This window comes from Megachile rotundata, chromosome 7, assembly GCF_050947335.1.
Source record: "Megachile rotundata isolate GNS110a chromosome 7, iyMegRotu1, whole genome shotgun sequence".
NCBI classification, from domain to species: Eukaryota; Metazoa; Arthropoda; class Insecta; order Hymenoptera; family Megachilidae; genus Megachile; species Megachile rotundata.
Genome location: NC_134989.1, coordinates 2,008,418 through 2,026,679, shown reverse-complemented (window position 1 = coordinate 2,026,679; position 18,262 = coordinate 2,008,418). Strand labels below are relative to the sequence as shown.

The 18,262-nt window shown below is 34.7% G+C and overlaps 1 protein-coding gene and 1 long non-coding RNA gene across 3 annotated transcripts in view; one reads left to right on the top strand and one right to left on the bottom strand.

Annotated features, from left to right (window-relative positions):
- LOC100877819 (uncharacterized) overlaps nt 1–18,262 on the top strand; it is a 688,459-nt gene that overhangs the window by 616,963 nt on the left and 53,234 nt on the right. The gene's annotated exons all lie outside the window — the stretch shown is intronic.
- Nucleotides 10,482–13,018, bottom strand: LOC143264831 (uncharacterized). The gene is made up of 2 exons (XR_013038790.1): nt 12,895–13,018; nt 10,482–11,305 (listed from the first exon to the last, which is right to left on the bottom strand). It is a non-coding gene; the product is annotated as an uncharacterized LOC143264831 (long non-coding RNA).

Here is an 18,262-nt window from a genome sequence, read left to right as displayed (position 1 = left end):
TATGTTCTCTTCGAATGTGCGAGATGTTCTGTACGAATGTTAGATATGTTTGGTTCGAATGATAGATAGGTTCTGTCGTACGATGCGTTCTGCCCTTAGCTCTCGATCGTGCGAGCTAAGGAGCCCTGGCGAAAGTTTTGGAAACACGCTGATTGGTCATCATTCAATTTTTGATTTTCCAATCAACGTGTCCCTTGACTTTCTCCCACCCTTCCGTTACGCCCTTAGCGCGTTTCTTTAGGGGGGTGGGACGGTACCAGAGCGTACGTGAGAAATCTGCAAGTCCGGCAACGCCGGGGTTTTTCCTCTGGGTCTCAGGCCCGATGGCCGTAAAGTACCGTAACGAACGTACCGTCGAAATGACCCTTCAGAATTACCGGATTTATGACAGGAATTGGCTATCGAGGACGAAACGAAACTAAAAATTTAACGCTATTGTACGAAAAAAGGTAAATGAGTATTGCAGGAAGTAAGGAAAAAGTCTTTCTCAAAAAAAGCCTTTGTCGCGGACCTATCATAAACTCTCCAAGCAGAATCCTCACGTACCGTGTTCCAACGGTTGGAACATTTTCTTATTTAGAGTGTATGTAACTGCCAGAGTTTGGCGTGCAGTGGAATGAAACGATAATACGTTTGGAACACAATTAATCAGATATATTCAAAATGTAATTATACAAAGTAAAAGTCACGAGCGCGCCTGGGTTCAACCAGGACATATTGCGAACTGGACGAACAACGCACAAGATGCGAAACAAAAGAAACAGATAAATGCGCCCTCTTTCCATAGATTGGAGAACACATATAGATATCATTTTAACACCCCCTCTATCGATATGTGTTCTGAAACAACTAAAAAAATTAAACATTATTCGTGACATAGGTTTAATAATTTAACGCAACGCTCATGTTTCGCTCGGCTTAACGCTTTAGTAAGAATATCGGCTATCATAGAGTCTGTACTCAAATAATGTACGGTTATTTCGTTGTTTTCTACTAATTCTCGCGTGAAATGGAATCTAATATCGATATGCTTACTTTTCTTATGAAATACGGCATTCTTTGCCAGTTCGATCGCACTTTGATTATCGCAGTAGACATCAATCGGATTACATACGAAATCACCAAAGTCCATGTAATTTAACAGTCTTTTAATATAAATTATTTCACGAGACACTTCAGCAAGAGCTGCGTATTCAGCTTCCATAGTCGACAAAGCAACCGACGACTGTTTTACACTTTTCCAGCTTATAGGACCACCAGATAAAACAAGCAGATTTCCAGTACATGACGTAGTATTTCCAGTATTGCCGTCCTTTATATATGTAATGCAGTACTTCGACGTTGCCTTAAGATAACGCAGCACACGTTTCGTAAGGATCCAGTGCATTTTTCCTGGATTGACAACGAAGCGGCTTAACATAGCAACTACAAAGGCGATATCCAGACGTGTGGCGTTTACTAAATAAATTAGGGCCCCAACCAATTCACGGTATGGTTTCTGTTGCATTTCATGTACTTTATCAGGCGTCTGGGGACTCATCTCCTTCGTAATCTTCGTATTAGATTCAATTGGTGTTGCAATACCTTTTGCATTTTGCATACCAAATCTTTCACTAATTTCGTCAATATAATGCTCCTGCGACAGTTGAATTCTTCTAGTATCTCCTTCTCGTTTAATGTTAATTCCTAATACATTGTGCACTGGTCCTAGATCTTTCATTTTAAACGATGATTTCAGCTTCTGTTTGATCACCTCAAGTTTTTCCATTTTTCTCGATGCTAAAATCAGATCATCCACATAAATTATAAGAATTACGCGGTCTTCTCCAACTCCAAATACGTATACGCATGGATCGGCAGCTGTGCGTCTACCTCCGCTACTTAAAATAAAACTATCTATTTTTTCATTGACGTCCTGACTGTTTTAATCCATAAAGGGATTTTAACAGTTTGCACACTTTTTCTTCCTGTCCTTGACGAACGAACATTTCTGGCTGCTCCATATATACTTCTTCAATTAACACGTTTCGTGCCACGTGTACCACCGGTGGTACACGGTAAACTTGATAGTCAAGCCACGTGTACCACCAGTGGTACACGCAGTCATATTTATTCAATGTGCTGAAAACATATATTTTATTACAAATATAATTTTGTAAACTATATTTCTACCTAAAAAATGAAGCATTATACAAAATGCAGTATAGAACAAAAGAAAAAAAGAATTACTTATGTATTGAGGATGTAATGAAATATTGTGTGATAATATATTAATCTTTAGTCAAAATATCAAATGGCCTGAACGACAAGTCAGGCAAAAATGGCTTGGCATGGAACGTGTTAACTCGCCCTGTACATATGCTGCTACAACATCCATTTGATGTACATACAATGGGTCCAAAAAGTATTTGTACACCTAGTTTTTTTGCAATAACTTTATTTACATAAGTAACAAATACAAAAAAAATTGCTTCCATTAATAGCCTCCTATAAACAAAAATAATATGTACATTAAAAACTTTTAATAATATGTTATAAAAGAATAATACAATAAATATAAAAATTTGAGGGCCAAAAAAGTATTTGTACACTTACGGCTTCAGTAGAAAATTTCAAATTATTAATGGTTTAGATCCTAATTAATATTTTGTATGCATTCCTTTTGCATTTATAATGGCTTCTAGCCTTTTTGGCATAGATTCGACCAATTTTTTTGTAATTTCTTTAGATATTTTTGGCCACTCTTGTAAAATAATTCGTTGTAAATCTGTTTTATTTGATATCTTTCTTTTTCTTATTTCAATATTTAATAGGTGCCATAAATTTTCTATAGGGTTAATGTCGGGAGACTGGGGTGGTGTAATCAGTTGTTTTGGGACATTGTATAATAACCATTCCTTCGTTTTTTTAGCTGTGTGCTTTGGGTCATTGTCTTGCTGAAAGTAGTAAGTCCTATTCAGACCCAATTTCTTTGCACTTTCGGGTAAATTATTACGCAATATGTCGATATATTTTTCGGCATTCATTGACTCCTCGATAAACGCAATGTTTCCAACACCATTGTACCCCATGCAGCCCCATAACATCACATTTCCTCCGCCGTGCTTAACGGTTGCGTGGATGTTCCTTTGCTGAAGTTCGGTATTGGGTTTTCGCCACACAAATTTCTTCCCATCTAAGCCAAAAATGTTAAATTTACATTCGTCTGAGAATATAACGCTTTTCCAAAATTCAATTGGTTTTTGTAGGTACGTTTTAGCGAATCCTAACCGTTTCTCCCTATTCACATTATTTATAAAGGGCTTTTTTCTAGCAGCTCTACCATATATTTCAGCGGAGTGCAAAATGTTTCGAATAGTTTGAGGACAAACATTCTTTCCTGATGTTGATGCGACATCATTGCATAAAGTTCGAGCACTAATAAATGGAAATTTTGTAACTTCTTTAATAACACTCCGACGTTCTCTATCTGTAAGTATTTTCGGCCGACCTGATCGTGGCCTATTGTCCGTACTTCCCGTTTCTTCATACTTCTTAACAATATATTGCACTGTTGTGAAGTTTAAATTTAGAGCTTTGCCAATTTTTCGGTAACTTTCCCCACCTTTCCGATGAAAAATCACACGATCTCGCAGCGATACAGATATTTCACTTTTCTTGCTTGCCATGGTTTCTCTACGTTGTTCACAGACGTACTAACGTCGTGAGAAGGTCGAAACCAATGTGTAAATAAACAAATGTTTACATTTTGATCAATGTCACGAGGGTATGTGCATTCTTTCAAAGTTTAGCAATAGAATTATAAGTGTACAAATACTTTTTTTGCCCTTAAATTTTTATATTTATTGTATTATTCTTTTATAACATATTATTAAAAGTTTTTAATGTACATATTATTTTTGTTTATAGGAGGCTATTAATGGAAGCAATTTTTTTTGTATTTGTTACTTATGTAAATAAAGTTATTGCAAAAAAACTAGGTGTACAAATACTTTTTGGACCCACTGTACATTTCCTCGTGCACAGATGCAGCGAGCAATGTCCGAATTGTTTCGTACCTAGCGACCGGAGAAAATACTTCATTATAATCAATACCAAATTTCTGAGTGTGTCCACGCACGACCAGTCTCGTCTTGTATTTTTCAATTTCCCCCTCTGGGGTAACTTTTCGTTTGAAAACCCACCTGCTCGTTAAGACTTTCTTATTTGTTGGCCTGGGTACCAGCTTCCACGTTTTATTTTCCTGTAAATTTTTGTACTCGACTTTCATGGCTTCTAGTCATGCTTCCTGGTCTGGTCGATTAATGACGTCTGATACTTATATTGGGTCGAAATCTTCGATACTCTGTTGTTGACATATTTTTCTGGGTCTTTCCCGTTGGCCCGTCTTTTCAAGTTTTGGATGACCCCGTCCACGTTTTTCTACATTAATTTGTGTTTTATGTGTGTTTTCAACCATCTCATCTTCGTCGGGTAATTGAATCAAATCTGTATCTTCATTTTCCTCTTCTTGTGAATTTTGACTTTCATCATCTCGTTCCTCAAACATTGAATCAGAGAAAACAATAACATCTTTTTGTAGTGAAGCGGCTTTACCGTTACATGTTAAAAATCATAGGTTGTAAGTCGTAGGTCATCGGCGGTTCGTGACCATTAAAAAGGTCCAGGTTTTTCCCGGAGGGCCTTATGCGGGGGATTCCCAACTCGGGGAATTCCCATTTCCTTTCTGCAGTTTTTGGCGCGTTTTTAGGCGTACTAGCCGTCCTTGTCTAAAAGGACGACTTTATAACCCAACGGGAATGCGGAAGTTCAGACACTCGTTACTGACCCGTCACGCCGAACGTTAGACCTGTATACACGCGAACCGGCGTGTTTAATAAAGTAACTTCCGATCAAATATTTCGGTGCACAACATTTATTCTCCTACCGTCATCCGCTAAAGTAGTATTTTATCTTGTGTGAGGAATTCAAAATATTTAATATCTCGGGCTTTAATTACCATTTTCGTGCCTCGTTTCCACAGACGATAAGCTTTTGTCTCTTCAGAGTAACCTATTAATACATACTCATTGTTACGATGGCAACTTGGCGATGATCGTTGCCGGCGCGCGTTCACCAACGCGGATTTTTTCCTCGGAGGAATTTGTAAGATTCCTCTTACCGTTTAGGCTCGTCGGTGTTCGCGGCCGATGTTGTCAAAGTTTAAATTGGCAACACCTTTTTTCGACGTGGGTCTCCGAACGGTTGAGACCCAAGAACCTCGATATTGCGAATACGAAATATGAGTGCGAAGTGACGATCCGCTGTCGTCCTGTCGTCCGCGAAAAGTTCGGACGTCCGGAAAGCCACGCTGATGGGTTTTTCGAAATTCGTTAATTTCCTAATCAGCGTAGTTTCTAGATGTTTCTAGGGTTTTTCCCTCCAGGTAGGCCCTCGAAGGCCAGGAAGACCGTTACGTCGGTTGCTTCGGAAATTACCCTTCGGGAAGGACCGAGTTTATAACATGAGCTGAGCTGTCGAGAATAAAACGAAACTAAAAATTTGGAATCTATTGTCTGAAAAAAAGTAAATGACTATTGCTGATAATCTAAAATATTCAAACTCAAAAACAGCTGTTCGTAGAGGCTCTGTCATAAACTCCCTTTGGGAATCCTCACCTCATGTTCCGTTAGCGATGGAACACTCATCACCCTTTGACTGAAACTTTCCTTTGTTTGGTCCCTTGTATAGTGCTATTCCCTACTACCGATAATTCGTAGAAAACCAACGTACGGTTTCCGCCGTGTCCGTGCTTCATATGGGGTTATTCCATCAAGTGCCTTGGTTGCGCTCCTATTTCTTAAATATGTTGCAGTATTAATGGCTTCGGCCCACAAAGAGTTCGGTAAATCTGCTTGTGCCATGAGGCACCTCGCCATTTCAATTAGTGTACGATTAGCGCGTTCCGCGACGCCGTTTTGTTGCGGTGTGGTATTCGATACTTAATTGATGGATAATTCCCTCTTCTCTAAGAAAATTTTTAAACTCGATAGAAAGATATTCTTTCGCATTATCCGTGCGGATTTTTCTAATTTTTCGACCCATTTGTCTTTCAACTTTTATTTTAAAATCTTTGAAATCCTGAAATATATCCGACCGGTTTCTAAGCATCGCTGTATGTGTATATCGTGAATAATCATTAATGAACGTTGCAAAATATCTCTTAAATCGAGCGGCCCTTTTTCGCGACTTTCGGATTTCTTCACCCATTGACTGCCAGACATATTTAGAGCGTCTGGCCCTGGGTGCCAAGGTTTTATTTTGAAGAATACATGAAATTTTACAAAATATAATTATATTAAGTTACTGATATAATATTGTAATAGCATTTACAGTAATTTTTATTGAAAAAAAAAAAACACTACGAGATAACTCGTAGCTAGCGTCACTGAATAAAATTCCTGTGCTGGTTGCCACTTACGAGCCACGCACTACGAGATATCTCGTTGCTGGCAGTTTTGATACACACGCTTACTACGAGATATCTCGTAGCTGGCAGTCAATGGGTTAAACGGTAGTACATGGATCTTACATTTAGCACATATTTCACAGTTCAACTCGCTCAACCCTGTTGAAAAATTCATACCATCAACCACCTTACATACTTTAATTTTTTTCAAATCATAATTTGCCCATCATCATTAATATGCCCATACCTTGCATGCCATCTTATTAGTTTGTCATTATCATTATTATCACATGTTTGCATAGCGTCCTAATTTTTTTCGTTTACAATATATAATTGATTACGTTTTGTGGCTGTCAAGACCTTTACACTATTTCTATTTCTAATCGTCGCGTGATCTTTTTCAAATGTTACTGTATAACCGCGGTCTGTCACGCGCAAGATCGACAAAAGATTATTACGTAAACCTGGTACATACAACGCATTCTCTAATTTAACGGGCTTCGACGAAAATCTATTTGTTTTCTTATTTAAATTTATATTACTTAACACCGGTTGATTCTAAATAATGATCGTCAGCCGTATACACTTTGCATTGTTCGTTATTATCTACATTTTCAAATTTATTTTGTTCGCTACACATATGTCTTGTCGCGCCGCTATCAAGACACCAAACTGTCGTTTTTTTTAACAGTTTCCGTATTACACGCAATAGCAGTCATCGCTTCGCTTAATTGATAAGAATTTTCTCGTTTCACACGCGGTTTAGATCTACACTCATTACTTCTATGCCCTGTTTTCCGCAATTAAAACAAATACCATTAACCGACGATTAAACACAGTGGTGGAGGCTTGGTGGTATGGGGCTGCCTTTTTAGTGTTGAAGTAGGGTACTGGTTTTTATTGAACATATTATGGACAAGAACAAATATCTAGACACATTAATAAAAAATTTATTAAAAAATACAACGAATATGGGTATACGCGACAGTTTTAAGTTCTACCAGGATGACGATCCGAAACACAAATCGAGAATAGTTCAGGAATATTTATTATATGCTTGTCCGAAAGTGCTCCATCCTTCACCACAATCACCAGATTTAAATCCAATTCAAAATCTATGGGACCTATTGGATCGTAATGTTAAGACCACCCCTATAGAAACAAAAGACGAATTAAAAAATGCGACTGACGGAAGAGTGGAAACTCAAAATTATTTAAATAAAATAATTTCAAACATGCCAACACGTTTGCAACACGTCATGAGACAAAAGGGATGTCCCAAAAAATATTAAATTAATATTAAAATTATAAGTTTGTTGTTACATACACTCTAAATAAGAAAAAACTTTATGTAATATTAAGTGTCCGAATATTTTGTTCGAGTAACTGTATATAGCGTGTCCTAAAAGAGGAGTTCGGAAAGGACGACGGTTTTCCTTTTTGAGAAGCTGCCTTGAGAAGCACGATTTAGGGACTCCGGCTGGGCATCCAAGCAAAAGTCGGTGCTTTTGAGAGTTGGCAGAATTCTAACTCTGGTATTTTCCAGGAGTAGTCGAGTCTTGGGGGGAGGGGGATTATGCGGTTTTTGGAATTTCGAAGCCCTTATGTGTTACTTCGGTCGGGTGAGTTTTATTGCAGTTAATACCTGCAAGTACGCTGAGGCTCGCGGCATGCCGGTCGTCTCCCTGTATTGCATTTTCTCTTAATTCAGTTTTTTATAAAAAGTCTCATTACAAAGTTGAATAACTGAATTTCTAGTTTAAAATATAAATTCAGAAATACCGAAATATCAAATTCTTTTAGTTACAATATATCGCATATACAAATTTAGATATTTAAAAGTATAAAGAATTACAAATTCTCAATATTTTCAAACTACCAAATATTTAAACTTTCTATCGCAGAAATATTTTATTATCATATATTTACACGATTACAAATCTAGAAATTCGGAAATTGAAGAATTTCAAGTTAAGAAAGTGTGAAAAAATATTAATTTATACATGTTGATAATATTTATAAAAAATATAAGGTCTCGTTATCGATATAATGATTTCATATCACTAAAGTATAGAATTTCTTAATTATTAGAGAATTGCAACAATTATTGGTTTAAAGATATATTTTTACTAACAGCAAGTTACTTTATTTTTGCTGCTATTTGAGAACACATAAAATACATTATTGCACCTTAATGAAAATTAAATGTTTTGAGCAGTTTTAACTGTTGTATTTTACTGGTAGTTAAGAACCTTTTAATTTTACAATGACTTTTCAGAAATAATTAAGATGATCACGATTAATACGTTACTCTTATGGAAAATTACAACATTAAATACATTAATGCAGAAACGATTTCGAGATAATAATAACAATTTACTAATGCAATCTAACAATAACTGAAATGTATTGTTTACTGTTCCAACATTTTATATCAACAATTTTTATTGTGTATTTTTGTCTTGCTTTTTTTTTTATGCGCAATCAGCGGCTTTTCAGTTGTACCACAATGTATGATTTATACGGTACTGAAATTGTACTAAATAGGATAGGTGGTAGGAGAACCTCTGGTAGGACAATAATATATAAACAGAGTGAGGAATGTGAGCGAGGACAGTCATTTTTTGTTAATAGCAAATTTAGAAGAAGCGAGCGTACGAACAAAAGAAAGTAATAAAGTCGGCGAGCGTGTCGATAAACGGAGTACGGATTTTTGTTTGTATATTTACCTATTGTAATAGTTAAATAAAAAATTGTGAGAAGTTCTTTTATTTTTGCATAAACCTTACAAGTTACGTGATACTCTGCATACATACATATGTATAATATTTTGAGATACATATAAAGTACAGACACATTATTAATGTAATGCAATTATGATCAGCTGATGAAACGATTTTATGTATTGGAAGACTAATGGAAGTTATCTATTTTTTTTCTAATAAGTACTTACAATTAGAGTAAGTGTACATTGGATTGCTTTGTTAACGTTTATAGTATTATATTTTGGGAAATTTCCAATGACCCACCCCAATAAAGCAAGGACGAAGGGCACATAGCCGTCCAACGACGACCACTACGACGTCGAGGTCTGGTGCTGTGACGTTCGGGCCATAAAACAACCCTGAGGCTCCAAGGTTCGCGGAGGACTAGGAAACCTCGCGAAACAGGAAAAGGACATTCTTTAGAGAACATTCGTAGACGTTACTTCGCCCTCGGAATCGCCTTTATAGAATATATAGTATTTTTCAAATCGGACTTAGTTAGCGCTTCAATCATTTACACCCCCGTCTTCCAAGCTTTGTCTTACATATACATTTTTTCAAAATAATTATGTAGTGACAATTCTAAATGTATAGTATAGTGAATAATATAGTACAGTATACCTTCATCTAATATCTCAGAGAAATTAGTAATTTGCTTAATTAAGTATTAAACCAATATGTAATTGATTGATAAGTAGATAAAAATAAAACAAAAATTAGAAGATTAATTATTGAGAGTAATAATACATGAAAAGCTTTCAATATTCTTTGTAAATTAAGAATTTTGTTATGATTGTGAATTTTTGCATATAAAGAAATGTAATTTTTAAAGTTTTAATTAATTTTGTGGAGACTTGCGTCGCTCTTTGTATTGTTCGCGTCATTTATATTCTATTGTTTTATGTACGCAATAATATAATATTTAAGTTGGCAGCGATGGGAGACAAAAGAATAAATGGAGAATCTTCATGGTGGTGTGGCGCGTAGTGCGATGCACACGTGTATTAAAATTATATTAAAAGTGAAAGATCCATATATTATTAATTAAAACCCAACAAATTTTAACCAAATTTAATTAAATTTAACAAAATATCTTAAAAATGTATTGTTTACAATAAATAGTAAATAATAATGAATTTCATAACACAAAAATAAGTTAAAAACAAAAATATTCGTTTATATTTTCTAACTATACCTGTATTTAAGTAATTAATTTTTATTATTAATGGTGAGGATGTTGTTGTCTGTACATAAAAAAGTCGGTTAACTTAACAGTCATTCAATGACACTGTATATTTTTAACAAACAAACAAAGATTAGATAATAACAAGGTAACGAAAGTATCCGCGGATGTAAACGTGACGGTGCAAAAATAATGAATGTCTAGAGGGGCGTATTAACCAGAGTTTGTATGTTCTCTTTGAGTAGAGATAGAAATAGGAAAAGAAAAGGAAAAGTATCAAGTAGAAAGTTGAAGGGATGAAAAAGAAAATCAACGGAAAAACATAGCCCCGCACAAGTCAAGCTGCCAAATGTGCGATCTGACATTGACCAGACTTGCACGAGACCTTGGGAAAACTGAAGATTGCAGAAAAAGCAGGACGTGCGCAGAAACATTCAGGCAAAAGAGAAAGTTAGAAAAGTTTAGAAGAAAAGATAAATTAACGCGAACATAGTGGCGGACACTGCCACAATGGTCTTTTTTTCTTTCTTTAAAAATCAAATTTTGAATTTGAAATGATTTACAATATTCCGGAGAGATTGATGAGAGGTAGAATAGTTAATTCATAATATCGTTATATTTTTTTTTGTGTTGTTGGTCTAAGAATTGTATATGATGTAAGTAACGAGATATTTTCGCATAGTTTTGGCTTTCCCTTTTGAGGTAAAAGATCCAATTAGGTTTTGTGAAATATTTTATATAGAGCATTTTCGAAAATCATATTCATTGTATTTTCAATCAAAAGACAGATACTTCGTCACTATTTCTTCATACCCGTGTCGTTGCTTTTTCCATTTGTTTTGTACAAATAAAATTTTCCTGGGTCATTCGTTCTGATGAAAATGGATTCTTTTTTCTTTTTCCATAGGCCTGTTAATTAATAATAATTTGCATTATGTGTGAGTCATATATATGTGTGTACAATTTATATTTATATAGAATACATTTTATATACACACATCGCACGCGCACCACACATACACACATTATGTATACATTATTATACATATGTAGTTTGTATATTTGTTGTACATAAATTGCAAATTCACCCGAATGTAGCTGCCTTAGTCCACTGATATGATTACACGATTTGAATTTTATTCAACGACATAATAATACTACTGAAAAATTTAATTTTTATATTTTTGAAGCAAATTGTTTCAGACCAATAGTGTAAGAGAATGCAATATGAAATAATTGAAAACTTTCCTCTTTTTAGATTCTTAACTTCAACCATTTTCATAATGAGAGAAACATTTAATTATGCAAACAGTGAAATGAAAAATAAACTATGGTTTCATATAAAAGAAAGAACATAAAGTTCATTAGCATGTTTACATTTATCAATATTACAGCAAGCAATTGATAAATATAATAGATAAATATATTATTTTTTATAACGACGATTATTACTTACTAATACGCTCAGTTTTTCTATGAAACACTGTAAATTAAAATTCTGTTCCTACACACAGTGAAGGACAAAAGTATTCATACAATTAATTATTGTTAGCATTAGCAGGAATTTTATAAATTAATACTTATAAATAAATTTTTCAAACATCCATTTACGCCATATTATTGGCTTTCCAAAGCAGAAAAATTCGTATTTTGAATTTTTTATCTAGGTCTAATAGTTCCCGAGATATTTGTGAAAATAACTTTTTTATCCCCAACATTAAGCGTTATTTTCACCACTTCATAGTGGATATTCGTCGATTAAAAAAAATACGTGTCAAATATTTTTTCGAGTTCTGTAATAGATAAAAATTTCATTAAAATCGGCGTGTGTCAATTGGGTGATGTGCCTTGTTAGTTATTAGATAATTATAATGATAAAGAAGTTGGGAGCTTAATTTGTTTATGTTTTGCAAATCGTTAAGTATATTTAAAACGGAATAAATTTTATTTCATTTCTGATTTGACATGGTTTCTGAATTCTTTTATACATATAACGCGATCAGAAATAAAAGTCTGATAGAAACTTGAACATTAAATAAAGCACATTAATTAAATTTACTTTTAAAAATTGGATGAATGTATACAGAAATTGATTTATCAGATTAATATGTGTCCAAGAAAATCACGAACTTTTTGTCTTAGTAAATTCTTTAATGCGGAGAGACTGTTCTTTACTTGAAAATTTAAAAGCGTTTCTTAATACCTTCTGTTGGCACTATTCAACACAGCAGTATTCGTAAAAGATGAAACTTTTTGCAAATTTAACATTTTCATTTATTCGTTCTTCCATTAATAGTCTTTTAAATTTCTTTAAGTTAGTTACACAGGGATAGATTTAGACGAGACAATGGAAGCGAATGGACTATTCGTTTGCTCCAAAAATATGAAATTTTAAATATAATAAATTTGTTACGATGGCAACTCGACAGTGTTCGTTGCCGGCGCGCGTTCACCTACGCGGATTACTTCCTCGGAGGAATTTGTAAAGTTCCTCTTACCGTTTAGGCTCGCCGGTGTTCGCGGCCGATGTTGTCAAATTTTCAAGTGGCAACACCTTTTTTCGACGTGGGTCTCCGAACGATTGAGACCCAAGAAAACTCGATGATACGGATTCGAGATATGGAAGTTAAGTGATGATCCGTTGTCGTCCTGTCGTCCGCGAAACGTTCGGACGTCCGGAAAGCCACGCTGATTGGTTTTCCGAAATTTGTTAATTTCCCAATCAGCGTGGTTGTGAGATTCTAAGTCCCACCCTCTATTTCGGCCTTAGCCAGGTCGCTAAGAGAGGGTGGGGTGCAAGCGCGCGTGTGTGTGAGAAGACCCAAAGTCCTGTGACACCGGGGTTTTTCCCTCCAGGTAGGCCCTCGAAGGCCAGGAAAACCGTTACATCGTTTGCTCGCAAAATTACCCTTCGGGAAGGACCGAGTTTATGACATGAGCTGAGCTGTCGAGAACAAAACGAAACTGAAAATTTGGAATCTATTATTTGAAAAAAAAGGTAAACGACTATTGCTAGCAATCTAAAATATTCAAACTCAAAACAGCTGTTCGTAGAGGCCCTATCATAAACTCCCTTTGGAAATCCTCACCTCATGTTCCGTTAGCGACGGAACAAAATTGTTATAGCAAAATGATATTTAAATTGTTCAGGTTTTAATAAATCTATTATTTGTTCCAACTGTTTCGTTTTTTATAATATAATATATGTATAAATAGTTATTTATTAATAGTTATTATTCATTTTCAAGCTAGTTAGCTTGAGTTACTCTAAATAGCAAAATTTCAAATACTGCATATGAAGATAAAATCAAGATTTGTAACTGTTTTGCAGCATTCTAAATATTTACTATTTACCGATTGCATAAAATTTTCATCAACTTCAATCAAGTTCTGCGGAGAACAATCTAACGTGATCGCTAAAATTGGCCACAGTTATTGTCGTCTTCTTTTTTCCTATTTTTTTTTTTTACGCCATGGTGAACTCAGCACGGGACGAGTTCTAGCTTAAAATGACTTGCCTTTTACCGGATATTGACCCGATCCGGTCGACATATCGCACGTATTGTTCACTTTGTTCTCCATTTAAATCGGGCCCTTTCGGCTGGGTAATTTACGTTTGTCACGTTATTGTCGAGGATCGTGCAATGTCAATCTTCCGAAAAGAGCCTACCATTGTTGAAGTCGTTCGAAATCATGAATATCCTGAACACAGATCGTTTTCCGAACATTCAGGCAAGTTTAAGAATTGATTCCGAAGCGATTTACGACTATTATCTGTCATTATCGGTGGCTAACAATTCTTAGTAAATGAATGAAACTTTGAGTAAAAAACAGTTGAAAAATTTAATAGAACTTATTGTACAAAAATGAAATTAGGAAATAATCATTTTTTCTAATGACAGAAGGTGGGTGGATAAGGGCCTGCTTTTGCTTTTTAACCAGTTGATGTGACATTCTTTTTTTATAGATACACTATTAATTACAATAGTATAGTTGATGCAATTTACGGTTTTAATTAGAAAAAAATAAGAAGAACTGACTGTGCGTAACGATTCATTTTCTTTATTTCAAAATTGTCAGAATTTTCTTTAAATTTATATTTATAAATCTTTTATAAAACTGTCTTTATCTGAAAATGTATCAATCAGTGCGTGTAATTACACATTCCTGCAACGTTTCTACGTTTTTCTGTGATTTGTGAAAAATGTAAGTTTCTGTGTTTTTTTATGTATTAACACGTTCCGTGCCAAGCCATTTTCGTCCAACTTATCGTTCAGGTCATTTGATGTTTTGACTAAAGACTGACATACATATATTATTTGTATAACAATTAAACAAATGAATGTACTTTGTTCGATACCGCATTTTCTATAATATCTCATTCCTTTAGTGGAAATGTATTTTACAGAATTAAATTTGTCATAGAATTTACGTTTATTCCGTATTGAATGAGTATGTCTTCGTGTACCATAAATGATACACGTGGCACGGAATGTGTTAAATCCAAATTAAAAATCTATTTTTATGAAAATAAAAATAGTGCATTGTTTTTATTTTTTCTTAAAGATCCACATTTTAACGTCATTCAAGATGTGTTAACTTTAATGATGTTAAATAGGAGTATGTTTCGTAACAATAATTGCAATATGATACGTAACGTACGGGTCATTCCACGCCAAATTGATCACTTTTGGAAGTCACCATCTTCGATTTTGCTCTCATCGAAATATGTTGTAGTCCATTTGAAATTAGGGCGGAGGGGCTTAACTCATCATTTTACCGGTTTCGAATTCGTTAAGGAAAGACAAGCCTTCAAAGTCTGCAATTTTGCCCATTTTGGCGAAAATAGGGTTCACTTAGGAATTTTTTTCTCAAAAACTACTCAACCGATTTAGCTAAATTTTTTTTTTGCTTTATTTGTGGAGGATTGGGTTTTTTTAAAATGTCTTTTTTAACTTTGACAATTTGTTATAAAATATGGGAAAATTCAACCCTTTCGCTTCGGCAGTCCGGTCCGCCGAAGTGTCGTCACCGTACGGAAGCACGCGCCAGAAATGTGCACAGTGCGCGTGGTTTTTGTATATACATTTTTTAAGTCTTAAATAATTACTATGCTTAATAAAACAATTGTTGCTCTAATATAGCATGTATTCCTCACATTTTAAGATGAAAACAGTTAAACAAAATTATATTAGTTACTCTAAAGACATTAGACTAATTACAGTTGACAAATTCTTAGCTATTTACATATTTACAATTTTTTATTCTTAAAAAAAGAATAATACCTTGAGCCGATCTATTCTTAATTCTTATAGAACACGATATGTATTCGTAGAAAAATGAATATAATCCGCAAGATTCGATAGATATTTTGGATGCGGTTCTGATATAACACCAAAGAGTAGGTGTACTTTATTGATATATTGGATTAATCAAATATATCAATAAAGTACACCTACTCTTTGGTGTTTGATATATTGGATTAATCGAATATATCAATAAAATCAGTTCAAAACGTTCTGCCGATGACGAAAAATTTGTCATTGACCACAGATGGTACTTGTATACACATCATGTGGATGCCGGATATATCCGGCGCTCGTACGCACAAGTCGCCGCGCGGATGCCGGATATATCCGACGCTCGAAGCGAAAGGGTTAAACAAATTCTTCTTTTGCGGTTTTTTTTTCAATGAAGGGCGTAAAGGGTTCAAATTGAACGATGGAGCCTCAAAAACTGTCGTCACTATAAACTGGAAAGATTGCGGTGTACCTCCGCGACGTAATGATATGTCACAACTCGTATAACTCCCAGTTGTTAAAGGATGTGATTCTGAACAAGATTTCCCCTTGCAAAAATGGGGTTTGAAGCTTCGTTTTTGAATTATTAAGGGGTAACACCACTCTAGGATTTTCAGAAAGTCAATATTTTTTTTCTTTGCTAAAACAATACTTCAGGGTCTTAAGAACAGAATGCCGTTTGATTTATAGTGGAAAACAGATTTTAAATGGTTCAATTATCAATTTTGCCGCAGCGCCTCAGAGCGCGCACTGACAATGAGTACTCGCGCGGTATGTTGCAATTCATCGCTTTCGTATTATTGTTATCATTTAAAATAATAAGTTTACTTGTTACCTACAAAACAAACAGAAGTATCCAGAAAGTTAGAAAAGGTGGCAAACACCGATCTGAATAGCCAAATGTATAGTACAGGCATTGCAGATTAGCGGTGAACAGAAAATTTAAGGATCAAAATGTTCATAAAACTTCAAACGCGTTTTTCTCGAAACCAGTTTCTTCATACTGGGAGGACGGATTTCTCGGTGACTACTGCATGGATTGAATTGAAATTTTTACAGTAGCTGCACAATAATATTGTTCTTGGAAGTATGTAACCGTTTTTTGATTCAATGTAAACTTTTTTTTTTATAAACAATTTAGTGCTCATTTTTCATGTAAAAAGTCGATTCATTCTTTAAAAAACGCATATCTTCCACAAAAATTGATTAATCAAGAAACCCCTACGTACTTCCAAAACCAATTGTATATAGATTATAAATTCTTTTGATTTTTTATTCCACGACTCATACATAACGAGAAATCCGTCCTCCCGTAGAAGTGTTTTTACAAAAGCTGTTTCCGCCGATCGGTTCCGTCGCCTCCATTTTGTACGAAAATGAAAAAAATTATTTTGTCGTAGTTCAATATGTGTTAAATAAACCCTCTGAAAAGAGATTCTTTTCCGTGTATCGTTCTTCCAAAAAAAATTGTCAAAATTAGACCTCTTTTTTAACCGACTTCGAAAAAGGAGGAGGTTACTCAATTCGATCAGTATAATATTTTTTTTTTCTTTTTTCTTTTTTTTTTCTATGTGTGCTCGCCGATTATGCCTAGCTGGATGGACCGATCGGAACGAAACCTTTTGCATCTGGTAGGTTCTGACTCCCCATTGGTACCATTATCAAAAAATTTTTCATTTTCTAATTGCAAAGTATTGTTATTGCAAAAAACCGGCAACTTTTGAAATAAACTTTTCTCGATTTTAGTGCGCTTTTAATATCTTATCACGGACATGATTCTGAAAAATTTTGTTCATATACAAATTTCGCGGAAAGGTTTAGTTTTCGAGATATTAGCGAAAAATTGTTGAAAAGTTTTGAAATCAACTTTGGACGATTTTCATGTCCTTTTAATATGTTATCAGGGGCACGATTCTGAACAACTTTTTCCTTATCCGCAATTAAGGAGAAGCTTTATTTTTCGAATTATTAGCGAAAAACTATTGTTACTAGTATATTGAATTCTACGTATGCCTCCGTGTCTCTAGTGGTGTATCAGTCAACATGCAGTCGCCGATTTTCTACTGTTTCTACAAATACGCGTTGTCGGCCGATAAAAAGCGTGAAATAAAATAATTTTAAGAAAAAAAATACGCCGACTTCGAAATGCACTAAAAAGTATAAAATAATTTCTATTTCCTAATGAAGTAATTTCTATTTCATTCAATCATACAATTACGTAACAGATATGAATGAAACCTATTTACTCGTTAGGTAGTATATTAAATACATTTCAACCTTTTCGGAGGCGGCGCATAATTAAAAATACCTCAGTAAACGTTGCTGCCAATAACCAGTTGATTGTGGTATGACGTATTGGAAATTAATAAATCCTGAGAAGGAATACGAACCATTATAGATATATCTGGTAATATACGTAAATGTAACGACTACATCTTCATTTCGCAACGTTTCTGATATAAATGAAATTGAATCGACTTCGTTCGCATGTGGAAGCCATGGATCTAAGAACCTATAAACGGAGCCCACGACGCGGGAATTACCAAATTTGCGGCAGATAGGCTCT